Source organism: Ambystoma mexicanum, chromosome 11, assembly GCF_040938575.1.
Source record: "Ambystoma mexicanum isolate Mex_15411 chromosome 11, UKY_AmexF1_1, whole genome shotgun sequence".
NCBI lineage: Eukaryota > Metazoa > Chordata > Amphibia > Caudata > Ambystomatidae > Ambystoma > Ambystoma mexicanum.
The window spans coordinates 1,025,390,458-1,025,418,175 of NC_090934.1; the positions used below are offsets into that span (position 1 = coordinate 1,025,390,458).

General features: G+C 47.1%; 1 protein-coding gene across 9 annotated transcripts in view; it reads right to left on the minus strand.

The window, feature by feature from the left end:
• MEGF11 (multiple EGF like domains 11) overlaps nt 1-27,718 on the minus strand; it is a 2,301,522-nt gene that overhangs the window by 1,848,654 nt on the left and 425,150 nt on the right. For 8 of the 9 annotated variants that reach the window (XM_069624261.1, XM_069624259.1, XM_069624260.1 and 5 more), the window contains one exon: nt 20,404-20,443. The gene's annotated coding sequence lies outside the window, so the exon portion shown is untranslated. Of the gene's footprint in view, nt 1-20,403; nt 20,469-27,718 lie in introns of all 9 variants that reach the window. The other variant, XM_069624257.1, reaches the window with a different exon arrangement.

The window sequence follows — 27,718 nt, forward strand, 5'->3', positions numbered from 1 at the left end:
TCTGGTTAACTGAGCACTCTATGACTCTTGATTAGAGTGCAGGTCTCCCTTGAAGTTTGTGCTAAGAGCAGACTTCCTGTCTCCCTCAAATCACATTCTTCTCCCCTCTGAAAGGGGTCGGCTCGCAGGGGTTTGCCTACGGCAAATAGTAGACCCAGGAATGCATTTCACTGCCTTTCATACAGAAGGGTGGGAAACAGCTCCAAGTTGACACATTGCATACCAAAGGGGTGTTAGCCCCGCTTTCCTGTTGTCTGTCCAGCAACCAAGCCCCTTCCAGGCTTGCCTCAATTATCTCTCATTAATATGCACTGTTACCAGCCAGACTAAGCAATAGGAAAGCAGATACATGGAGCCTTTGATATTTTAATGCAGCTGCCTGTGGCTGGAGGAAGGTGTGCCTTCCCCTACCTTGAGATGCGTTTATGTACCCGTGGCTGTCACATTCCAGCTGAACATGGCAGGGGAAGACACCGCCTGTCGGCAGTGTCCTCCCAGATTACACGTAACTATGCGTTTCGCGCGGTGAGCACAGAAAATGTGTGCACAATGGCCTCACACATTTTCCGCAGTTGATCTCCCATCATTCATTTTCATTATCAAGAAAATCAAAAAAAGCCCAGGCGAGCGCACACTCACCGTGCGGGTGGTCGAATTCCTCACATAAACATCAAAAAGCGCAGATTATTTCCACTCAAGATGGCATTCTGTCACAGGGTCCTTCTAGATTTGTGTGCTTGACAATGCTTCAAGTAGTTGATCAGGAGAATCCAGCAGAGAGGATCATTTTTGCAGACACAACAGGCTCTGTGTGCCAGATTACTGGGTTTTATGATAATCTCTGCTAACACAGGGACCCACAGCCGAAGGACTTATTCTCCCTTTTCATGATGCCCAAAGGACACCAAATATTAAAGAACATCCTTGGTGTTCAAATACCATTTACTGCCATTTCAATTTCCAGCAGCAGGGGGAAATGGGTGAGACATCTGGGGCAATACATGGCCTACCGGAGAACATGGCTAGGGCAATAAAGGGCGGAAGGGAAAATTGACCTGATGCATACATCTGGGCCAAGTCAAGACCTACTTGGGGGACACCTGAAGAAATAGACAGTCTACTGAGGGGGGTGGGCAGTGGAGACACCAGGGACAATACAGAGCCCGTGGGGGTGCATCTGAGGAACTATAAGAAAGTAGGTTACAGTTTGCATGGACACAATCTTATCAACAATATATCAATGTTGTCAAGGAAATCCGAATCATTGCAAAGACTGGCTCAAACAGAGCAGAAAGTCAGAGCTTGCAGCCAGGAACTGATCGATGCAACGCAAACTACAAACCCAGAAGCCACACATGGAGGCATGTGAGAGGAGTTTGTAGAGAGGCCCATTCTTGTTCATGTTTTGCATACAAAGACACTCAAGGCATGCACCTTTGCATGTTTTAAAGAAAAGGAAAAGGAACACTCGAGGTTGCAAGGGGATGAAAAAAATCTGCCTCATCCTTGGCTGAACCAGGAGAAAGAATAGAAAGGGGAGGCTGCAGAATGCCTGTGCCTTGCACTGTAGGAGACACTACTTACATCAGGTCACCTGATGACTCCACGTTACCAGGGACACCCTGTTCTAGTCTTTACCTTCTTGCTTTTATATGTTTGAACTTCCCCGAAGACTACAACTCCCAGAATGCAATTAAAGAGAAAATGAAAGTATATTTGAGCATAGATCCCTATGGAAACTGTATACACACCGTGCCCTTTAAAGAAAATGGCAGAAACAAGCACTAACTTCTGCAGAGTTGTGCCGTACTCGATGCCGTCCTCCTCGCAAGCACACGTCTCTGAACGGACAGAAATAAAGCACCCTGTAAGCAGCAAGCTTGTGCACTGGGTCACTTTTACTACCAGGCCGAGCCATTAACTTAATTGGTTGCAGTTAAACGTGTATTCTCTGGATAACATTTTCACTAGCCCTGGGCTATTGGATTTCTCCGCAGCTGTTCAATGTGGATTCGGCTTTAGCGAATTCTGCTTAAAGCAATAACAAAAGGAAAATGAATGTGTGTTTATAGTTTTAGCCATGAAATACAAAGGAGAACTCCAGCCACATGTGGATGGAGGGGCGGGGCGTAATTACCCCTGTCTTAAAATATCAGCACATATATTTTTGATGCAAAGAAGAAAAACCTCTGTGATGTCCCGTTGACGGTCCAGTGTTCATATGGGGCGGGTGTTCAGGGAGGGCAACACGTAAATGGAAAGGGAAGTGACGGGCGCCGGGAGACGGGGACTGGGAGCAGTTTTCGTTATGATGTTGAATAAAGAGGACGCATGAAGCATCGCTCTGTCTTGGGCCTCTTATTGCTGCGCCACGCGAGTTGCCCGTGCCTCACCCCACGCCACCACACTGGCGACGAGGCGGGTAGCCTTCCAAGGCAGAAGGTTCCAATGGAGCAGGGAGGCCGCTCGCGTGTGGCATTGAACGCCCAGCTAGATCTAGCAGTCCACATGGAGGAGGGCGCTCCGGACCGCTGAAGGGGTGCGCTGCACCCGGAAGAAACGTCGGAGCGGCAAAGCTGCTCATGCAAGGCACGGAGCGCCAAACGGAACGTTGGAGGCTCCACGTGGGGTGAAGAAGGAGCAGGGCTGTAGCGGGAACATGCTGCTAGCTGCCTGAGCTGCAGTGATTGGAAAGGCAGCACGGAGGAAGGCAATCTGCCCCTTGCACTCTGCCAATACAGTAAAAGCACGCCACCACATGCATCCTGAGATAGGAGGGGTCAGGAACTTTGCTAATTACACGGATGGTGCTCGTGCCCACAGGAAGCGGCCATCAAAGTCCCCGGAGGGCAAAAGGACAGTCCATTGATACCCGGTCCTACGTTGATGGTGCTCGTGCCTAAGGAGGCGACCATCAAGAGCAAAGGGACACCAGAGGTGTCCTGCAACGCGCCCATTGCAGAATCTAGACTGTCCAGGGGCCATTCAAGACAATGTCAGGCCAAGACAACGACCAAGGTGCACAGACACAGGCCCAGGGACAAGGCCCCCAAGTGGTGGATCAGACGCCATACAGGCTCCTGGACACACTAGCGGCACAAATGCCAGGGGCTTTTGATGTCTCGGATACAAGCAACATGGATCCCAGGTGGACCAAGTGGATAACTGACTTTGAATTATATATGGGGGCCGCAGGGCCCATAGAGGACGCCCGTCAGAAATGCCTGTTGAAGTTGGCAGTGGATTCCGCGACGCGGGACATTATCGATGAATCGCCCCTCGAGTCCATTGACTCCCTTCAAAATCTAAAAGACACGCTAGCCGCCTACTTCACCCCCACATCAACGTGGATTATGAGAGGCATCTCTTCCACAGTACCAAGCAAAGCAAGGGTGAGACCATGGACGCCTATGTCATGCTGCTCCGCACCAAAATGAAACACTGCGACTTTGCAAATTACTCTAACACGGAGGCCCTACAGTCTCAAATAATCGCTTGGTGCGAGTCGCAGACATTTCTCAGGAAACTGCTTCAGAAACAACGCACTCTGGACGAAATCCTCGCCCCTGGCCAGGGCTGAAAGGGCCATAGTCTCACAGGTAGAGAGTTTCAATAACCCGACGCCAGGGGAGAACATCCACAGGTTACAGAAGGAGAGAAGATCGGAGGAACTCTTTTGCTACAAATGCGGATTTGAATACCCCCATGAAGGGACCTGCTCAGCCATCGGCCAGCACTGCACCACTTGTGGTGAAGAGGGCCATTTCAAGTCTGTGTGCAGGCTCTTCCGTGACAAGGGGAGGGAGAGGACCAGGGAGGCACTGTCCCGACCCAGACTAAAAGCCAGTTCCTCCTCTGGGAACCACCCTGGCACGGCTCCCCAAGGGCCAACCAACCACGCAACCCCGAACGCAAAGGAAAGAGAGTCGGGGATGAGAGGCAAAGAAGGGACAGGAGAGACAGAAGGAGATATGTAATGCGTGCGAGGCCCGAGCGCAGATCAAGACGTCACGTGCGCTACCTGGTTGAACAGTCACCATCTGATTTTGATCCCAGCTCATCAGGGAGTGACCAGAGGAGAAAGGCCTATGTATATGCGCTGGGGAACCCCACCGCGACAGCACATAGCCCTACGCTAATCATTAAGCTGAATGAGCAGCCTACTGAGTTCCTCATCGACACTGGGGCCACGGTCAATGTCATCAGTGAAACCATCTTCAAGGACCTGCCCACACCGCCAAAACTGTGCCCTGCTACAGTGGACATCTATGCCTACAGGGCAAAGACGCCCCTCAAGTGTCTAGGACAGTTTGAGTGGTCCTGCAGATACAAAGGGCATGAAAAAAGAATACCCATTCATGTTCTAGCAACTGAAAAAGACAGCGGGTGTGTTCTGAATTTCAAATCAGCCGCCGACATGGGACTCATTCACATCCTGTATAACATTATGGTCCACAAATACATCGACCCACTGGATATGATCAATAACCTCTACCCACGAATATTCAGAGGCATCGGGAAGCTAAAGAATCGACACATAAAGCTGCACATTGACAACTCCATACGTCCCATAGCACAACACAATCGGGGGATCCCAGTCAACATCCAAAAGAAGGTGGAGGATGAATTACACAAGCTGCTCGAGCAAGACATCATCGAGCCAGACACCGGCCCCATCCCTGGGTGTCCCCTATAGTGCCAGTACCAAAAAACGGTCAGAAGCCATTTGATTGTGCGTCGATATGAGTGGCCCCAACCAAGCAACACGGAGAAAAAGACACCTAGCCTCACGCATCTCGGACATGATTCATCTTCTGAACGGGGCCAAGGTGTTCTCTAAGTTGGACCTGCAGAAAGGATACCACCAACTGGTGTTGAGCCCAGAGAGCTGGAAGATCACCACCTTCGTCACGCATCTGGGCCTCTTTCGCTATAAAAGGCTGAGTTTCAGTGTGTCCTCGGCCACCGAAATCTTCCAGGCTGAGGTACAAAATGTCATCAAACACACCCCGAACTGCCTCCACTACAGCAATGACATTTTGGTTTTTGGTTCAGACGTTAAGAAGCATGGTGAGGCTCTCATGAAAGTGTGCAAAGCGTTAGAAGCGGCAAATCTCACGCTCAACAAGGAAAAGTGTGAGTTCCGGAAGAGCACACTGAAGTTCTTCGGTCACATATTTTCTGAAGCTGGCATGACCCCAGATCCGGACAAGGTAGCTGCCCTAAACGACACTGCACCACCGGCAAACGTCTCCGAGCTGAGGTCTTTTCTGGGTCTCGCCAGCTACTGCACGCGGTATATCAAGGACTTTGCAACAGTAAGCGAACCCCTAAGACTCCTCACAAGACAAGATGCCTCGTTCTGCTGGACGGAGGAGTGCCAACGGGTTTAGGAGATCATTCGCAAAAGGGTCGCCAGAGCAGAGAACATGTCGTATTACGACCCAAATTGCCAAACGGAACTTATGGTAGACGCCAGTCCTGTACGTCTGGGGGCCATCCTAGCTCAGGTGGACCCAAGGGATCCAGCAAGAACGCATGTTGTTGCATATGCTAGCAGTAGCCTCTCTGACACCGAACAGGCATATTCACAGGCAGAGAAAGAAGGGCTCACCGTGGTTTGGGCCTGTGAACATTTTCACCTGTTTCTGTACGGCAAGCCATTCCGTGTCATCATGGATCATCAAGCATTGCTGTTCCTGTATGGGAACCCTCAGGCAAAAATGCCCCCAAGGATAGCCCGTTGGGAGTTGTGGCTGCAAGACTATGCGTTCGAAATTGTACACCGGCCAGGGAAAGGAGAGAACCCAGCTAAACTTCCTGTCCAGAAGGCCGCGGGAGGGGTGCACGCCCGAACCCTCGGTGGCAGACAGGTACCTCTGGTACCTAATACACCAGACCACTCCAGAAGGGATTGATATCGGGACCATAGCCCGAGAGACGGAAAATGATCCAGCATCTCAAATCATTTGTGAAGGCCTAGAATCGGGCATGTGGAGAATAGCCAAAGAGAGAGGGCGAGCCGCTGGAGACCAAGTGCAAGCTGAAGTGGAACGGCTGATCCAGGTGAAGGACGAACTAGCCCTGTTGGATGACCACCTCCTTCTAAAGGACTGCAAGCTGGTTATCCCACCATCCCTATGGGCCAAAATCATTGAGATCGCCCATGAGAGCCACCGAGGGATGGTATTGACCAAACACATACTACGTCAAAAGGTTTGGTTTCCAGGTATGGACTCCCTAGTAGAGGAAGCCTTAAAGTCTTGTCCCACGTGCAGCCTCATCACACCCAACAGGCATTTAGAACCGTTGACGATGTCCGAGCTTCCACAAGGAATATGGGAGGCTGTCGCCGACGACTTCTTTGGGCCTGTAGAAGGAGGGAAATATGTGCTGGCGGTGATGGATAAGTACTCCTGCTACCCGGAAATACAAATAATTTCCTCCACAGCTGCTCATCATGTGGTGCCGGCACTTGACCATATATTCTCTGCATACGGCACCCCAAGAGTGCTCAAGACAGACAACGGGCCCCCATTCACACGCCATCAGTTCACACAATTTGCGAACTATCTTGGTTTCCACCACCGGAAGATAACACCCCTCTGGCCACAGGCAAATGGCATGATAGAACGATTTATGGCTAATCCCAAGTGGGCCCTCCAAATCGCCAAGCTTACCGGGCAACCGTTCGAACAAGTCCTAAATCAGCTGATGCGGGACTACCGAACCACTCCTCATAGCACCACGGGGAAACGCCTGCTGAGGTCATGTTTGGGAGAAACATTCAGACCCGTATCCCGCAGGCCACTCCGGGAGGACCACACGAGGACCGGGACAGGGACCTGAGGGAACGAGATGGCACCGCCAAGGAGCGCATGAAGGAGTATGCAGATCAACGGAGAGGGGTGAGAGAACCTCAGATCGCAGTGGGTGGCATTGTCACAGTGAAACAACCTCAGACTCACAAACACACTTCAGTCTTTCAGGACGAGCCGTTGTTAGTCATGCAAAAGAAGTGATCCATGATCATGGCCCAGGATGTGGAAGGGTCCGTCACCCAAAACTCCTCACACTTCAAGGGGATTCCTTCTCTGGGATCCCGCCGCCTGAGTGGTCGAGTGGTCGCTCCTTTGGACTATGAGCCTGATGATCCATATCTTGGGGACCACAGAGAAACAGAGGACTTGGACATGGAAGGCACACCTGAGGTGGAGGTTAGTGGAAGGCTGCAAGGGTCTACCATTGCCCGTCCTCAAAGGACTTGGAACAAGCCCCGACGATGGATTGAGGAAATGGTTTAGAAACCTCATCACCTGCTCACCTGGTGTGAGAGATACGTTATTATTTAAAATAGGGGGAGATGTCACGTTGACGGTCCAGTGTTCATAGGGGGTGGGTGTTCAGGGAGGGGAAACACGTAAAGGGAAAGGGAAGTGACGGGCGGCGGGAGGCAGGGACTGGGAGCAGTTTTCGTTATGATGTTGAATAAAGAGGATGCATGAAGCATCGCTCTGTCTTGGACCTCTTATTGCTGCGCTACACACGTTGCCCGTGCCTCACCCCCACGCCACTACACGTGTTAAAAAAGCTTCAGACACAGGGCCAACCACCACCATAATGTGCATGTGGAAATGTCTCTGTGATTGGTCTGAGCACGGAGTGGCCTAACCGTGGATGATAGCCGTTTGGCTCCTGAATAGGTGGGGAAGGTTCTAGGAGGGAAAGGAACAAGGCAGCCCTTGAGATTATGGGGGAATTTGTAGGTGAGAGCGAAGGGCCTGTGGAATGAGCTTCTGGGAGAATGGTAAGTTTCCTGGTGGCAGGAGTGGATGTTACAGGAACGGACCATGATAAGGGGGATTGGGGGAAGGGGGGGTTAGGATATTGGTCAGCTAGAGTTAGAGTGTTCTAAGCAAGACATAGGGCCTCATTACAACCCTGGGGTTAAGGGGTTAACGGCGCCGTAAAAGGCTGCGGCGCCGTTAAACCCTTAACGCCAGATTCACACTTTAACGCCTGCTTTTTGCATATTTAGATATTTAGCTGAGATATACACCTATACATCTCAAACACAAATTCTCACAATCAATTGCCAAATACCTAAATTATCCCCTTTTAAACGTAATGACACACGTCAATGTCCACAGCTCGTTATTTTCTGTCGACCTCACATTGTATTCACGGCGTTCATAACAAGAGGGGGCACATGTCAGAAAGCAAACAAGAGCAGGTGGTGATCACATGCATGACCCATCAGAAAGAGTACAGGCGTCTTAAGTTGGGGCATGGCAGGGACTGCACAGCCGCTCGTGGGGGTTGGCCCCCATCACTCCACATAGAGATATCAGTCCTGTTTTCACAGTAGGCAAATAGAACTGCAAAAAGCGTACACTAATACAGAATGCCATGAGCTGGATAGCTTGGGCTCGAAGAACATCCCAACCAGAACAGGGGCCACTTGAGAGCCTTGTTTCCCAAAAATATATATTTTTTTAAATGTGTGTCATTAAACAATTAAATAGCTCTTTAAAATGGTTAACCTTAAGTCCCCCTTGTTTAAGGCTACTGGTATGTTTGATACTACCAGGACAGAGGAAAACGGACATTATTTTGTCAAGGATCAAACGGGACGCTTTTGAAGGCACGGAGTACACCCGGCTAATTCCTGCTCCATTGTGACATTTTGGGGCAAGTAGCCCCTTTTCTGTGTAAAAACATCCACAGAGGTTCAACAGGCTGCCCTCTCTGAAAATCTCGAAGTTGGCATCCATGCACAGATAAACAGTTGAACGTTTTTATAAAGCGTAGACTATTCACCGCAAAGGGCACCCTGAGGATGATAAGAGAAATTAGCGAGACAGAAAAAAGGAAATTCTGCATTTTTCTTAAAAGGTGGAGTTATTGGACTCATTGGATAAAAAAAATTGCATCCTTGAAGGTGGCAGTCTTGGGTTCATAGCGCTATTCATAAAATAGCACTCTTCTGTAAGCCAATAGTAATTTTCAACATGCAGCAACAAACAGAAGCTTTTCAACTAATTTACATAACCACAATGCACTGCCACGTTACTCTAAAATGGAGGTGGACTTCTACTGTTGGCTACGAGGTGATTCTGTGCGGTGTGTATCTTACTGACTAAAATCACCGCTTCGACTCCCGCACTAGAAGGGTTGTTTTCTTGCTTTGAGCACAGCATGTTGTTGGTGTATGCTAAGTACATAATGCACACAGATGCTGCTGCTCATTTCGTTTTTCACAAGGATTGTGAAGTCTGTACGCAGTAGTCATCTACATTTGTGAACTTTAACTTCGAGCCATATTGGCAAGTTTGATATTGCTGGTGTCCAGCTTGTTTGTGATATTTGCGCTCTGTCCCAGTTACGCATACACACCACTGCAGCCAGTAAGAGTGGTCACATTATGGAATCATGTCGTCTTTTGTGAAGTCTTCCTATGTTTAGTGACATTTATACGGTATGTTGCCTATACTTTATGGTTCATGTTTAAGAAGCTGCACACTAAAAGGGTCCTCTTCTGAAGAAGGGCATCCGCCCGCAACGCATAGAGTCTTATTTAAAGTTACATTTGGTTGAATTTACAACTTTTAAAATTATGTATATTCACATATTCAAATAAATTCTTTATGTTTGCACAAAAATGTTTATTTTGTAATTTTATTGTGATTTGTTTTGTGGTTCCGTTTTTTTAAAGGTTTGTATAAACCAATAAAAATAATTTTAAAAAAATAAAAAATATAATATATCATAATTTTTAGAACAACATGTTTTGAATTGCCATATTGTTTGCGACTTGACAAGACTTTATGGATTAATTAGTGAGTTTGTTCTACTAATTAATTGAGCAATAATACTGCTTTCTCCGTGCTCCACCGGGCGTTAACGGCCCGGGGCTCAAGTTATAGGCCCGAGCTAGGCGTGCCTTAATGCCCTGGTGCTGTTACCGGGCCAATGAAGCCCGCAAAACACAGTATCAGTGCTATTAGCACCCCGAGGCTAACCCTCAAAGTGCTAATAGCAATAAAAAAAAGTGTCAGGATTGCCTTGGAAATGGAAGGCAGGGTTACGCTCGGGTCCCCTCTTCCATTTCCATGGCAATGACCAGGAAGTTAGCTGGACGTTGTGGCCCGGGTGCATGAACCCATTTCAGGTAAGGAGATGGTGGGGGGTGTTGTGGGGCTGAATTTAGGGGTAGGAGGCAGGAGAGGGTGGAAAACAGCAGTGGCAGGTGTTTTGACAACTCCGGTTGCTCTGAACCCGAGCTTGCATCGGAAGATTCAGCCGGGTTTGGGGCAAAATGGATGGCTTCCGCACACACACAGAGGATGCTAATCTGTTTGAATGCTATGTTTGTTGTACTATTAATTAATGTGTATACTTGTTTTATTTTTTTGTTACTTTTTATTTGATGTGGATAATAAAATCATCCTTTCAAATATACAAAAGAGAATGAGAGAATTGTTTTGTTTTTATATTTTGCCTTATGTCATGTATTGAGTAGCCCATATTTTGCCTGTTCACACTTGAAGCTTGTACAGGGGCGCGGCCATTGATGGTAGTCGTTGACATTTGTATTTTGGGATCTATTTCACCTGTTACCCAGGTTATGCCATGGGCTGGAGGGGAACACTCATCTTCCATGGGGGTGGTGCTTGCCAGTGCCTGTGACCTGGGGATTACCCCCTCTTTCATTGCTTTGGTATTGCCCCTTCTCCCGTCACTGGCAGCACAGGGGTGCCTCCTGCTGCTCTAGTTTGTTTTCGTGTTGTGTGTGGGAGATTACCTGGGTTTAAGACCACTAGCAGTTTGGATTTAAACAACCCTTGGCCCCAGCAGGTGAGCATGACCCAACTCATTGCATCAGCCCAGGAGAGGTGGAATGCTCTGCCAGCTCATCCAGGGCGCAGACTGGCCACCTGCAGCTTGGTAACAGAGCTGCCTTAAAATGTATTTTCTAATTCTCTATTCTGTGGGTTTGCCTGAAAAACATACAGGCTGGGGCATGTGTAATGTAATTCCGGAGTGGGCAAGCAGGGTGTCACTCTAGAAATTAGGCCTAGCAATTCATCATCCAGGGGCCACTTACTGGGATGTAGCTTCCTGTGATGTCACTTCCCCTTAAGTCATCTGGGTCAAAGATTGCACCTACAGGTTCACCCTTTCCCTGCCCAACTTCGAGAAGCCAAATGTTACTGAGAAATGTGCACAGCTCAAAATACAGCTGTATCCTGACTGGGAGTCTCCACGGACAGAGACGTCCCCGACCTGTCTATTCACCACATACATGTGCATCCATCTACCAAGGCGTCCACGGAGCTTTCACAATGTGTATGTATCAAAGAGACGACAGAGCCCTCGGTTGTCTTATGCTAGGCCTGAGAAATTCTTCCAGCCCTGTTTATGTCTTCTTTGCATTTTGAGACTTGAACTTTTGCCTTTTCCAGTTATAGATGTAGGGCTAAAGACAACCAAAAGCGAAGATAAAATCAGGTCTGGTAAAGCTATGTATTGTCCACAAGAGCTCTGAAACATCTGACTATTGAACTATCTATAGAGCTTCCGCAATGCACCTCTGTCCTAATTTGCATATATACCCAGAGTTCTTAGAGAGAACATTTACTCTCACCGCTATAGTCAAGCATCACTCACAAGCTACTGAGCTGTCCATGGAGCTCTCAGAAGGAAGCACCATCCTGCTGACCTGCACTGCAGAGTGTATGAGGAGGTGTCCACGGAGCTCCTCTGAGATGTCCTGCGGCGTGCGCTGGAATGGTGGGACATATCCACAGATCCCTGCCACCTTCGCCGCTCTCCGGGCCTGATTCCCACAAACGTACTTTGGTGCAAGAGATGCTCCAGAAAGAGGCTTTGCCCCATTCACAAAGGGCAACTGATTGTGCATCCCAGATGCACAAATTCTTGCACATAAATGTGCAAAGCGGGAAGTCAAAGGGGAATTTCTGCACCCTTTTACACGGCATCTCAAATTCACGAATGGGCGTCACTTTAAAATGTGCCTTTCTGAAACAGGTCGACTGGGATGCGTGAAACATGAGGGTCACATCTGACCTTCCCACGCTTATTTTTTTTATAAACAATGGGACAGCACTGGTGTGAACCGTGATACCATGCTTACATTTCTCACCCTCAAACAGGATAGAAATGCTTTATTTCTCTTTTCATATTTTCACAAACAATGTCTTGCCTATAAAGGGCCAGTCAGAGTGAAATGCGCCTATCCTACAGTACTGGGGGAGGCATGCACCTGACATGGGCATTGAGCTGGTGCCCAGAGACACACAGATCACCTTCGTGAATATGGTGACCTCTGGACTTCTTAAAATCATGCAAATAAGCAAAGCACCAGAGCACTTTTGAGTTTGGCATATTAGGTGCCGCTCGTGACACCTATGAGCCACAGCTATTGCATTGAACTACAGATCGGGAGTAGGAAGGAATGCCTTATGGGGAGGGACACAGAATGTGTAGGTGTTGTTTGGTTATGTGCCCCCACACTGCCTGCGCATCTCCATGCTAATCCTTATTGTCATTGCCACCCATTTCTGCCTCTGCCAGCCCAAAACGCCTCCTCATGGGAACCCTATAAGCTCCCCTGGAAACCCGACTGGAAATTTCCTCCATCAAAGCCAAGAAAAACGACAATGTTGGTTGGGGGTTCACCTTCAGGGAATTGTGGTGCTGCCCCTTTAAGGGAAGAGCACGCGGCGGAGTGACGTTGCACTCCACCACGTGCACTATAAATAAAGGGGGCGTTCCCGGCCGCAGCAGTGCGACCGGGGAGCCCGAACACAGCAGATGTCTTGAGGCTGAGTCTGTGGGGGGTTTTTGGGTGTTCACGGGCATCACGAGCAGGAGCACCGGCAGACCCCCAACAGGAATGTGGCGCGAGCCGCGTCCGGTTGTAGTTTCTTACAGACTTTGCAGACATCTTGTAATGACTACATTTGTGATGCCACTGACACGTCAGGAGCATTCATGCTATGCTGGGGGAGCGCTAGGGGGGGCAGGCATGCCACTATAGTCTACAATATAGTCTATAGTCTACTACAGTGCAATGCTGTACTGTCATGGTGGAGTACAAATTGCCTCTCTGTTTTTCCTCCTAAAAAATACCCGCCATATGATGAAACTTTATTTGGAATTAAGTTTGTATTATGTTTTTCTGTACCGTCATCTCTTTTGTTTGCCCCTCTTGTACCTGGCCTGACCGCTCTGAAGTAGTTTTACAAAACAAAATGAATGCATTTGTGTCACGAGAACACCTGTTATTAACTGCCTAAAGACAGTTCACTTGGCATTCGCTGCACATGTACTGTTCTGTGTACAGGGCAGTTTCTAGGACAAATGCTGTCCAGGGCAAACAACAACAAAAAACAGTGCGTGTAGCTCACTCCCAAGATGCAAAATTTGTAAACAGCACGTAAGCACCCCCAAAGTAATGCATTCTCGGGATCAAGGTGCCATCTTGCCTCTGGCACAAACATGGCAGCACATGGATCCTCCACCGCTAGAGGCTCCACCATCTCAGGGATGGCAAAAGGAATTGTGTAGGCATACACAGGACTCAATCAAGGCCCAAGCCCCAGCCGAACCCCCAGAGGCGTAGAAAGGGTAGGGCCTGATCAGGCAAAGTCTACCCAAAATGCGCTCTGTGGGCATTTACAGATGTTCATGTCACTGTGGTGGGCCCAACTACATTAGCTTCAGGCCCCACTTGTTAGGCAATCCTGGCTCCGCCTCGGCAGACCCCCTCACCCACCCAACACTGCAATGTAACATTCATCTCCCCTTTTTAAGACCACTGTTTCCACCTCTGTACATTGCTGTACATATTTGCTCTCCTCCTTCCTCCTTCTTTCTCAGTCTACTGTTTGTGATTTCCCGTTCGCCTTCTATTGCACTTTCTTATTCCTGCCTGCATTTTCTCCCTCTTTCACTCATTTCTTTTTCTTTATTCCAGTCTTCCTTTTGTTTTTCGTTCATTCTCCTCCTTTCTTTTGCTCTTCTCCATCTCCTTCCTTTGGACGCCCAGCCTTGACAGCATCACGATCGAGCAGTGCGAGTTCGACTCCTACAGTCAGTCCTGGGGGGGGGGGGAGTGGGGTGACCACTGCAGCTTTTAACTCCCCACCCAAGGCTTCCATTACTGTGAGTGTCACAGCTGGCCTCAGCAGTGCCGCTGATCGCTTCACTCTGCAGAGCGGCCGCCCAAGAGCTCATGTCAGCATTGACACAAATTATTTCTTTATGAAGGCAGAGTGGCTACAAAAGGAAACTTTCTTTTTGAAGTCCGAGGGTTCCCCCCAACCCATGACATGGAAGACCCCAGCCTGAAGGCCTCCATGTCATGGGATCGGAGGAGCCCTATGACTTCAAAAAGAAAGTTTCTTATTGTAGTCACTCTGCCTTCATAAAGAAATTATTTCCGTTATGGTTCGGTCCTTAACGGAAATAATTTTTTCATGAAGTCCCAGTGACTTTTAAAAGAAACAATTTATTTTGAAGTAATAGGGCTCCCCTTAACCCCATGACATGTTTGTGTGTGAGTGTATTTTGAAAGGGTTTACACTTAAATGTGTAGGTGGCTGCGTGGTGTGTGAGTGTATGGTGAAAGGTTGCACACAAATGTATGGGTGGCTGGGGGTGCATGTGTGCCTGTAAAGTGAAAGGGTGCACACTTAAATGTATGGGTGGCTGCCTGAGTGTGCCTGCATGGTGAAAGAGTGCACACTTAAATGTATACGTGGTTGCCTGTGTGAGTGTGTGGTGAAAGGGTGCACACTTAAATGTATACTTGGTTGCCTGTGTGAGTGTGTGGTGAAAGGGTGCACACTTAAATGTATACGTGGTTGCCTGTGTGAGTGTGTGGTGAAAGGGTGCACACTTAAATGTATACGTGGTTGCCTGTGTGAGTGTGTGGTGAAAGGGTGCACACTTAAATGTATGGGTGAGTGCCTGGGTGCCTGTGCCTCTATAGTGAAATGGTGCACACCTAAATGTAGGGGTGGCTCCTTGGGTGGGCCTCTATAGTGAAATGGTGCACACCTAAATGTAGGGGTGGCTCCTTGGGTGGGCCTCTATAGTGAAATGGTGCACACCTAAATGTAGGGGTGGCTGCTTGGGTGGGCCTGTATCGTGAAAGAGTGCACACTTAAATGCATGGATGGTTGGGTGTGCGTGTGTGTATATGGTGAATGGTATGTGTGCTTGTGTTCAGGGGCGCAACTAAAGCTACTTTTCGGGGGGCTAATCCTTCAAATGTTGGGAGAGGCGCTAACTTCACGGGCAGTGGGGGAGGGGCAAACTTATTTGTGTGGGGAATCTAACTTCTTTACACATTTTAATGAGACTATTCTAGAGCAGCTTCAATTTTACAAGCAGTTAACTCTCTCCTTGAAAGTGCCCACTTATGGACTGCTGTGAGAATGAGCGGTCTCCTGTTCCCTCGCTACCCTTCCAATCACTCCCCTGGCATGCACGTACTAAACCCACATCACGATTTAAATTACCTAAAATATTTGGCATTTGAATGCAGGTACTGATAGTGAAATGCTTTACGTTAGCAATTTCTGGGCCCTTGTTAACAGCGAAACATAGGTTCCGTTTAATATCTGTGTCCTGTTCTGTCCAGCAACTGCTTTGAGGGTCAGCCAGGTTGAGTGAACATAACCCAACATTTCAGGGGGGAGTGCTGAAGCCCAGTGTACTCAATGGATTTGGGCCACTACTTGTGTTTAATGTCTTGATTACTTATTGGTAATCATCATTACTCCTGGCCCTATTCTTCCTCATCCCTGTACAAGAGTATAAGGCAGTGCTTGTGTATGAGGCACTCTGCCTCATACAAAAGTACTGAGACAAGGTAGAGGTACATGGAGGTAATGCCTGACTTAGCTGCCTGTATTACTCCTAATCCCACTCTTCCTCATCCCAGTACTTACCTATGAGTCAAGGAGCCTCATACGTAAGCTTTGGGACAAGGAAGAGGGACGTGAAGGTAATTCTGGGCTAAGGAGCAGACTTTGGAGCTTTGGGGTAGGATGTGGGAGGGAGAGGGAATGTGTGGGAGGATGGATTGTGCGATAAATCATGATGGTTGTCCATGTCCAGGCTAAGCAGGCATGATATGTGGAATCAGTGGCTAGAGAGGCATTTTGGTGCAGCCAGTCTAGTCATTCCTCAGTTTGGTGTGATTTGTTTAACTGCCCATTTCTGATGTAATTATCTGGCATTTGGGTGCTGCCAGTCTAGCCGTTTCTTACGGTGGCATTGTATATTTTTCTGGGCATCTGTGATAAAATATATGATATGATATAAGTCATTTATAACAGCCCTCTACACAAGTGTTTCTAGGCGCGACAAGACAAAGGAGGGACGATAGAGGGAGACAAGACAAACAATCTTACTAGGCTTTGTGTAATTCAGATCCATGCAAGTGGAAACACAGGGGTAAGTGCAAGGAAGAGGGGAGGGGAAAACAGGGCAGTAATGCTCTGAGTAAGTGCAGCCAGGGCAGCGTGGCTCTGGGTAGTGCAAGGAGAACAAGGGACTGTAGCGTTACAGTTACAGCCCCTAAGTCAGGGTATACCCAGAGGCAGTGCAAGGGTGACTGATCAAGAAAGAGCCTGGACTCAGTGAAACTCTGAGGGTAGCCAAGCAACCAGTTTGTACAACAGACAACAGGTAGGTCATGTAGGTCAGCAGGGGAGGGAGAGAGAGAAAGCAGAGCAGAAGAGGAAAGTTTTGAGCTGCTTCTGGAACTTCAGGTGGTCTGCTCAAGTTTGAGAGGGGCAGGGATGCCATTCCAGAGAGAGGCACTTGCAGAGGAGAGGGATCTTCCCCCACCTCTCTGCCTGGAAAAGCATCTAACCCTTAGAGAGTTGGAGGTAGCTGTGGGAAGGTCTTGAGAAGGAATGTATTTTGGAAGGGAGCGTTGGATGTAGTATGGGCCCCGACCCTAGAAAGCCTTGAGGACAATGCAAAAGGTCTTGCACTTGATTCTTGCAACCACCAGGAGCCAGTGGAGACATTACAGGGCTGGAGAGATACAATCCCTGAACTTGAGGCCAAGGATAAGTCTTGCAGTCCTGTTCTGGATTAGTTACAGTGGGCAGACAGTAGAGGAAGGCAAATTGAGAATGAGGTTGTTGCACTAGTCCAGCCTAGGGAGAAACATGGCTCTGGAGACAGTGAGCTTCTGGGGGAAAGTAAGAAAGGGAACAGTCCCTATGAGGAGCAGCTTGTAGTGGGACTTCTTGGTGACATCTGAGATATGAGGAGGGAAAGAGAGTGGAGTTGAAGATGACACCAAGGTTTTTTGCCCCGCAGGAAGGCAAAGGATCTCTGTCTTACTGGCAGTAAGGCTGAGATTGTTGGAGGTGCACTAATCCTGAATCCTGTATATACAGTCAGGAATGAGTGAGAGAGGAGAGGAGCCTGAAGGAAAGCCAAGTGTCATCCGCATAAAACTGAAAGTTAGTGGAGAAAATAGAGATCAGGTGGGTCAAAGGGGCCAAGTGGAGGCTGAAAAACCAGGGCGAGATGATAGAGCCCTGGGGAATGCTACATGTAGAGAGAGAGAGAGATGGCGGAGAGAAAGGGACCAAGTTGGACCTGGGAGGGGCAGTCCAAGAGGAAGGAGGTCAGCCACTCCAGGGCCTGATCCGTGATGCCCAGGTTCTCACATAGTCGATTGATCAGGATGGGGTGGTTGACTGTGTCGAAAGTAGAGAAAAGATCAAGGAGGATTAGGAAGGAATCCTGGAATCAAAGTTAGAGAGCAGATCTTTGTGTGTGTTCAGGAGAGCAGTTTCTGTGCCTCTGGCAGCTCTGAAGCCAGAATGATGGTCATGTAGACAACCAACAGATTCAGTGTGGAGAGTAAGTTGGGAGATTGCCAGTTTTTCCAAGAGTTTGCCCAGGAAAGGGGTGGTGGAGATTGGGTAATAGTTTGCTGGGCAGGTAGGATCAGCAAACCGCTCCTTGAGGAGTGGGTACACAAGTGATTGCTTAAGGTGAGAGGGGAACGTTCCAGTGGCAAAAGAGTGATTACAGAAATTGGCCAATGCTGGAGTGAGGGTGCCAATATGGTCCTTGATGGTTATGGAGGAGCAGGGGAGCACCTGTTTGGACGACACTTTCCTAGATCGGACTTGTCTAGAAGCCTCGTCAGGTGTTGTCAGAGAGAAAGAGGAGAAAGGAGGAGAGGTATAGATGGCCAAATGGGGGCCGAGAGAGGAAGAGTGAGAGGAAGAGGATGTCATGAGTTTTTGCAGAGAAGTGAGAGTACAGAGCCATACAGAGGGCCTGGGAGGGAACAGGAGAGGTAGAGACCGCAACAGGATTGACCAGTTCCTTGCAGATTTTAGAGTTTGGCCGGGTTGTTAGAGGCTGCAGAGGCCCAGGCTTGAATATGTGCTCTCTTCTTGATGAGTCTTATTGCTTCGACTGGCATTTTGATGCAACCAGTCTAGGTATGTCTAAAAGTGGCCTGGCATGCTTTACTGTAATCTTATGACGAGTCTACACTGGTCTACATTGTGCAACCAGTGGTACATGATTTCAATGTGGCATGGCATTTTTAATAGCAAAGCATTAATGTTCCTGTGCACTGTTGGTGACTTCCATGAATTGTATTGGTCTTACTCTACAAAACAATTGCAAACACTCTGGCTTTTTAGCCAATTTTTCTCGCCTTGCAGGGGGGCCTCAGCAAGGCTCGTAGGGGGGCCCCCACATTTTGTGCTATGCCACTGGAACCCAGTTGTCAGGGTGCGAGACTCACCTTTAGTTAAAAAGTATAACTGCCATGTCATGGCCATCCAAACTATGCACCCACTCCAATGCACATCAATGGGAAGGTCCTATGGAAGCGGCGGCGAGACCTGCTATTATATGGTCCGTTCGAAGGGACATTGGCAGCCTTCCTTGTTTTTAGTCACAACTGCATGTGTTCAAGGAACTGTTTTTACTAAATGAATACAGCGACTGTGTGTTTAAGAGACGCATTCATCCTGCTCTGACCTGTCCCATATGTGCCTGCTATAGCTCAAACCATCTCTGAAATCGTGTATATTCACGAGCAATATCTTTGATAAATAGGATTGTTACAGAAGAACAGACATATGAAATCGGCATAACGACAACAAATTATACAAGCATACAATAACATGACAATAAAATGACAAATTGCACTTTAGAAAAACGTGTTCTGCAAGGTTACAAGCAAATTGAACAGTCGGGCTGTTACAATACAAATTAATAAACGGCCAGGTACAAAAGTTACATGAAAAGAGCAAAGCCATTTACAATTATTATTTCTGCTTAAATTACAGCATCATTTTCAAAGATGTATGTATTTTTTGGTCCTCGTTTTTGCACTCATGGGTTTGTACGAATTAAAAAGGCTGTGTGCACAGAGCCTGCAAGAATTCTCAGCTTTCGTCAGTGCACGACTAAAGAAACTTGTGTACTTTATAACAAGCTCTCAGGAAGCCTTCCCCCTGTCTAGTGCACAGAGCACGGGGGAGAGAGGGAGAACGGGCTCACCAATTGCTGATCGGAGTTACAGTGCAACTAATCATACCTTTTTGTTCTCGTGAGCTGCTGAGCCTCAGCCTCACCGCATGTGTCCTATTTCTTTGTTTACAGACCCGCTGCAAGCCCGCCCACTCGCAGGCTTCACTTGTTCCAGGCGATTCATTCACAGACACCTAAGAGACTGCATTGGGATCGCCTTGCGTTAGCCTCTGCACAACAGTGGCACTTGTGTTCATGGTGCGCTGTTTAGGGTCGTCGCCACCGGACAACTTGGGGTAGATGCATATGTGCCCCTGTTGTGCCCTTCTCTCCCACTGCGCCCCGGTCAGCCGCTCGCTTGGCCCGCCCCTAGAAACCGGTCTGCCCATGTACTCTCTGTACAGAATGGGGTAAACTCTGCAGCACAAGCAACCCTTGCCAGGCTGCACACCATATATACATAGAAAGCTAGAAACTGGCAAAATACCCTTCAGGTGTGTACATGCTACTAGTGCTGCATAACCAGAAAGTCACATGTTCCAGTAAGGTTTCTCTGTAGGTTGAGCTCTGACTGCAATAACCGCCTGTCACACAGTTCAACTTCAAGCCCAAGAAAACCATTTAGTTTTTACTGGGTTGATGTGATTGATGCAGCTATATACATACATGTATGCTGCAGATAACAGGTTGGAATCCCAGCTGGGGCAGCTCATCCTTTCATCTTTCTAAGATAAACAAAATGAGTATCTTTGATAACAGTGGGGTGGTTATACAGGGGGGCTTGAACACCACTGAGGTTCAATTCCACATACAATTCACATATGATATTCAACTATTTCTTACCCTGTGTGAATATTCCCTGTTTCCTGTTCCGCTTCTCCACCTGCCAACCTGTTCTTCTTCTCCACCTGCCAACAACAGAAAACATAACACCTAATTAAAACACCTTCAAAGGGCGGTAGTAGGGTAATACACATAAGCCGGCCAACAATTCTGCAAAATTCGATTAAGCAGAACACACATTTTAAAGTAAAATACAAAGACATTTTATTTTAAGGTATGTTGGTAAATGTACCATTGAACTAACAAGAACTTACAATAAAATCATGGCATAACATAATTCATATTACACATCATCATGAATACAAGGAATTAAAATACAATCAAAATTGATTTTGTAAAATCTAGGGATCGATACAAAGCGTATCTACTCAGTTCATTCTATAACTTTAAGATAATATTTCTTAACATTTTAGACAAAGAGTCAACCATTTCCAAAAGACAGCAATGTTCAGGTAGTGACCTCAGCCCCTTCTTATGAATTGGAGTGAGAATGGATTTCGGATATGGCCACTGCTAATTATTAGGGAAAACATGTTTTCTATTACTGTTGACCATCCTCTAGGGTCTGATTTAAAGACTATATTGGCCCATGTGTCTGGCCCTGGGGCTATAGAGCCTTTTAGTTTGTTTATACGATGTTCAATAGCGTTAACAAGAATTATAAAACTATCACCAGAGTTTTCTTGATTCAGTTTTGTTGGAATTTCTTTGATAGGAGTGGTACAAAAATGTAATTCTTTTTTTCCAAGTCAACATAGAAATGTGATTGATTTCATTCTTGCTTGTGAGGGCCATTGTATGCTGGTTATAAATAAACCAACCATGGGCCAGGCATATGGTCCATATTTAGTGGAAGTAGTATCTGTATACATTTGTAAAAAATTCCAACTTAAAATACAATTTTCCCATAGGCAAGTGCCACAATTAGGACAGTCATGCTCCATAGCTATATCAAGAGATCATCTAACCTCACATAGATTCTTCTTAAGACAAACCTCAGCCTCCTTACGGGGATACCTTTGAAAATTGAGGTCACCCATGACTATAAAATGCGTCCCGGATTAATTATTGACCATTCATTTAAGATGTATTAGACATGAGAAATTATATGTTCCGTTGTGTTTACCTAGGGAGTCATGTTAATCAGCAATGTCCGGCCCAAAAGGGTATGAGAGTTGAAGGATATAGTTCCAGCAAGCACAAATTGAGATATTGGGCCACATTACGACTTTGGAGGTAGCCATGGCGCTATTAGCGCCATGCCTGCCTCCAAAATCGTGTCCGGGTTCCCTAAATAGGGAATTACCGGGCCATTCTGAGTATGGAGGGCCCGGTAATTCCTCCTTCAGGGAACCCAGGCCGGTCCTTCCCCATTCCCATTTCAGCCCATATAGGGCTCAATGAGAATGGGGAGGGAGCTAACAACGGGCCCACTCATAATGGGCCCATTGTTAGCTCCCTGGTTCCCTCGCGGGACCCGCTATGGACGTCTGGATAAACCAGACGTCCACAGCGGGTCCCGCGAGGGCACCTCGTAATAGTGCGGAGTGGGTTTAATGGCGCCAGCACCATAACCGGCGCCGTAAACCCATTCCGCACATCTTATAATAAGGCCCATTGAGTCTGATTTAAACTCTTCCAGCGCTTGACCGTTTTTAGCTCCAATAATATGGCCTCTTGAGGGCCTACCTTCCAATTGGGCTAACAGTGATCTCTTTATTACTAGTTATCTGTCTAGGCTAAATTTATGTACCAACCATCTTTCTTGGAAAACAAAAACATCAGATTCTTTTAGCAAAATGTGACCAATTGGATTAGATACAAATGAATTAAAACTGCAAGTATTCCAAGTTAACATTTCAAGGGATTCTTGGGGAGAATTTTCTGGTCACACCCGACTTCTTGCCCCCCCTTCGTTGCTCCTGGTGGTCTTTCCTATGAAACCTGTTATGCCCTCCGGCGCTGGGGATAATTTTCTCATAATGTCCTTGAGGTCGTTACTTTGTGGACTGTCTTGATTTCTTTTCAAAGGCTCTCTGGCAGGCAATATAGGTTTAGGATAGATCTCTGGTATCCGTTGAAAGTCATAGCAACCAGTGGGGAAAACTTGAGCATTGTCCATAATAATTTCAACTAACATAGGTGAAACCAGATGAACCAGAGCCCAATTCACTTCTTTATGACTGGATGGAGGTGCAACCTGGATAATGTCTTTGGATGAAATTAATTGAAGTTTTGGGACACTGTGTAAAAGATCTAAAAGACAAGTTCAATTTAAAAAGCACTGTTATCAAAAGCTAACATTTCATGGCCTTTACTTTTGGAGTATAGCTCGCTTTGTGGCAGAATTTCAATTTTATTGAGTTCACTGGCAGCTGTAACAAAATGATGGGAATCTACATTCTCTAGTTCAGATGTTATGGTAGTTTAGTTCCCTGGTTTAACAGCCAAACATCTAATGTTCCATTCTGGCCTCTGACCGCTGGCCATTTAAGTTAGAAATATAAGTATCAGTGGTCAAAGAACAACATCCCGGTTAGTCAGAGCTAACTGAGCAGAAGCCTGTGGTCCCTGTGCTAGATGAAGTTTTGGCAGGGGATTAATAGTTGGTTCAATCATCACCACTCCTTGTTTGTTCTTAATTGCTCATTGTCGTCTGGGTTCGGCTCTTCGTTGCCTTTTATAATGCCTTCTTGTAGGGCCCTGTTTTCTCTGTAGCTTGTGCTTAATGCTTTCTTTGGCCTGGCTATGCTTAGTTTCAGTTTGGATCTTAGTGTTTTGAACACCAATTGCATTGGCTTTTAATTCTGTCACTGCAGAGTATGAATAATCTTCTGATGAAATCGTTTCTTTAAATCCTGAGACCCATATGACCAATCGACATATTGTTTTTCATCCAATGGTCTTGTCCCCTTGATCGTTTGGCTGGGTTCATATTTATGTGCTTCCAGCACCACATCCACTAACTTTGCAAGCCCTGCTTTCAGCATTTGTTGGCCATTGTATAAATGATAACGCAAGGATAAAATAGCTTTCAGCATAGTCACTGATTCCGCTTCAGTAGGGAACATCATAATAGAGGAACCAGTGGAAGTAGACCTGAAAGGGGTGTCATACATAGAAGATGAAGCATGCACACTTTCTGATATTTCCTTAAAATCAGGAGATTTAGACAAGTTGGATGAGTCAGTTAATGCAGTCCCAATTATATTTTCTGATGGATTCAAATGAGTCTTATTCGTTGCATACAGGGAATCACCTATAGAGTCCCTTTGCAACTTTAGGCAAAGATTAAGAAGATTATTATTGTCTACAGGGTTGGACATTGCAGTCTCATCATGAGTTTGGACATAATGAATGTCCCTCATCGGTTCCACTCGAGGTACGGTATGTGGTAGCAATATAGAGGGCCTCATGAATGCTGCGATTTTACGTTGCTTGGCACGAGGCAGACATGGCATGCGGGTGACGTATACTGCAGCAGCATTGCCTTCGGTGGAAGCGTTTGCGTGTATCTTGCTGTGTACATGATTTTTAAAGCTCCTGCTGCACTCTAATTTGCACTTTCCCATAGAGCTGTTTCCAATGTGGAGATGGTATGGCTTCTGGACTGCCGGCATGGTACAGTAATACATTACAAAAGGGAATTTAACTGACCACGGTCCTTGGTACGCAAACTGGCAACTGCTTCAGCAATGGACTTGCTGGGACTTACATGGAGCGCGCGGGCAAGCGTGTCTCAGTCTGTTTTTGTAGAATTCCTGAGCTGCAGGTGAGTCCGATTAGGAAATCACGACAAACGCTGTTCAGCAGACCAAGGGTCTCCTGCCAACTGTTTCAGCAATGGACTTGCTGGGAGTTAAACAGAATGCTGTGTGAACATTGTGACCTGACATGAACTCAAACTAATTTAAGACAGCTTTTCATATCTTATACGACCTGTAGCAATGAAAAGTGTTCTTCAAACATGCACCGCACTTTAACATAGTAATTTCATGATGCACACAAAGTGTGCGGCACTAGCTGAGCAAGTGTTCGTGGGCTCTGCATGTTCAGCCGATGTCCAGGAAATTGTGCTTTCCTGCTCTGGCAGATTGGCTGACAACAAATGACAGCTAACAGCCTGGTTAACTTCACACCATTAGGTGTTATCTGAGAGCAGCCTTTTAAACTCACACGGGTAAAGTGTTATATCTGATAAGGATTCGAGAACAGGAAATTGACAGACATAAACAGAAGTATCTTGCACATCCACAAAATCAAGGGCCATAGGTTACCATGGACAACACTGGGTAACAAGGGAGATAGAAATCCCTTGATAAACAGACAACCGGCTAATATAGCCTGCAGAAGCATAAAGTGCATAATGTTATAGATCTTCACAAATGCCATAGAGTGAAGGCAGTTACTAAACAGGTGCAGAGATCTCACTTTGAGGTGCAAAAGGACATTTAATGTAGTTTTACATAGGCGTTCCACCGCCAATGAACAAAGTGATATGTTAGCTTCCCCACTGTTCCAAATAGCGGATATGACGAACTCACATGTGCAGGGCAACCATGTTACTTGGCAGATAGATTTCCCAGCACAAGGATAAGTAAAAGGAAGGAAAAGCAGGAAGCCCAGCAGACCTGTCAGTCCATTCAAGCTTGAGGGTCTGGGGAGGAGTTCAGGGCAGAGCAGCAGCAGCATAGGCGCAAGACAGCCAGTCCCAACTAAACAGAACTCGTCAACCCAAGAAGGAGCTGTTTCATTTGAAGCACAATCCACTCTAAACATAAGTGACAGGTGGGAGCTTTCTAGGTGCATGGAGACTGATGGTGTATAGTATTGGATAGTATAGTATGGTGTGGTATGGTATAGTACAGCATAGCTTAATGAGAGATAAATGTTACCCATGCTGTTAAACTAAAACCATCACCTTTTCTAGTACTTACACATTCAAACATGCTCTTTGCCCACATAGCAATCTTTTCCATAGGTGTGATGTTATGCTATGTTATATCTGCTTTAGCTTGTTTAATGAGAATAAGAACCCTCAGAAGATAGGGGATCATATTAAATGCATTAACATAACTCCTATGTCAAGTGAATGCATCAGAGTGGTATCTCTTTGAGTGTAAGAACTTTACAATTCCTGGTTGTATATCTTTAATCCTGTTGATAAGCATATGAACCTACGCGTGCCTGTCTTTTAGCACTGAGACACAACCTAGGGTGAGTTTTGACATGAATGACTGATGACCAGGGATCTGTTTTCACAGCCTCAAATGAGGTGGCGATAAGAGGTTTGTGGACATGCCTAATAATAGGCAATCAAGACAGACCGTCACACCTAAAAGGGTCAGGGGTAAGTAGTGAACATAGAAAGGAATGTGGGCCTTAAATGTACCCCACAATGCGACGTCAACCTTCAGGTACAGTAAATGAGACATAGATACAGAAGTGACAGGCATGGAGTCTGCCGCTATACTGCCACGTGCCGGCTTTAGATCCTTTTATTTAGAGCGTGTCATTTCATGAGGTGACATCTTAAAGGGGACAACACCACACTCCTTTTTCATAACAAAGAAAACAACAGTAACCATGTGAACTAACATTACAATGGTGGATGCTTTCCAGTCCGTGCACCCATTCTGTTATAGGGGGCAAACAGTGATCTCATTAACTGGTGACCCTAGAGCCTTGGTTCAAACGTCTCACTCTAAGGAGTCTTACTCCTGTCCTCTAACAGAGTTTCCCCCCTTGATTGCTGGTGAAACTCCTGATCATTTTCCTGGGCACATAATAGGAAGAAAACATCCCCGTCCTCTTCTTCTTTGCATATAGGCCCTCTTCCCTCTGGTGGTGCCAGCTGAGCAACAGATGGTCTGGGCGGTCAATTTGTCAGGTATAATCCCTTGAGGGGATGGCTTGTGATAGGGCTGATTGGGTGGCCGGTGATGGGGCCCAACAGACCCTCCCAAAATGGTCAGCCTTTCCGCACCTCCAAAATGTGTGTGCTTTGGCCGGACACTCACGTGCGTGCGGCAGGTCCCATCCACACTGTGGGAAGGGTGAGGCACCTCCAACGCCAACATCATTCCGGGGCCATTCACCTTTCCTGAAGGCCTTGCTTCCCTGCGCTTTTCACACTGCACAACTTTCCTCCAGCTTCACCTTCTGCATGAGAATGTCTATGGCAGACGCTGTTACTTCTGCAAGCTCATGGCCTGCCCCATTTCCAGGATCCTCGCCAGTGTTATACCAGGCGGCTCTCTGAGGACCTGCCTCCTCAATTTGGCTGAGTTGCAGGCAAAGATGATTTGTTCCTGATCTCATCGTCCTCATTGTTGCTGAAAGCACAGAATAGTGTAATGTGCCTCAACCTTCGAGGGAATGCTTCCTGGTTCTCTCCTTCGTCCTGCCTTGCTGACCTTAGCCTGAACCGCTCATTGTCACGGTTGATCATGGGCATGAAGTACTCATTTAGTACCTCAATGGCGACTGAAAATGAGAGATCTCTGGCTGGCCTGAAGTGTCTTAAACAGTATTTGAACTGCAGGACCCGCAGAGTATAGCCAGGTTGGCCGTTTCACCCGATCACTGACCTGGACAGCCTCGAAGTATAGCTCCAGCATTTCAAACTATGAGGTCCACCAAGGCTGGATGGTGCCCCCACTATGTCAAATTCACTCAACTGTGTCAGTTGTCCCTGTTGAGGGGCGCTCTGCCAGCCTTGTCTGCTTCATCCCCGTCATCTCCCACGGCGATAGCAGGGGTTTTGCTTCCCAGTTCAATTTCTGCGAGTGCCTGAGATTGTGTGGTCCTTGTGTGTTCGGGCACACATTTGAAAAGTGATCTGGCACGACCTTTCCTCCTTTTCTTTCTTTTTTTGACTGAAAACCAGACGCCCTCCCCCCAGGTGCACGAGCACTCCTCACTGGAGCTGCAACCTCGGCGGGGGAAGCAGTCCCTTTTGGCTCTGATCCCAGAGCACAAATAGATTTTTTCCCACTCCTTTTAGCTTTGATCCCAGAGAGTAGTGCAGGGTAAGTCTTGTTAATAGTTTTTATTTTATTTTTCCCTGCTAAGAGCAAGGAGCCCACACACTTTCTCTCCTCAGTACGCCCTGATCCCAGAGCACGATCAATTCTTTTTCAAGCTGTTGGCCCGGCGCACAAGGACAACCTAGATTTCCGACCTCATAACGCACTCAAGCACACCTTCTGCTCTTATATACTATTATAATTATTATTTTTAAACAAGCTCCGTTTACGGAGCACAAAGGACAGAGTGAGACTGCTGGCTCCAATGACCAGCAGGGGGTCGCTGC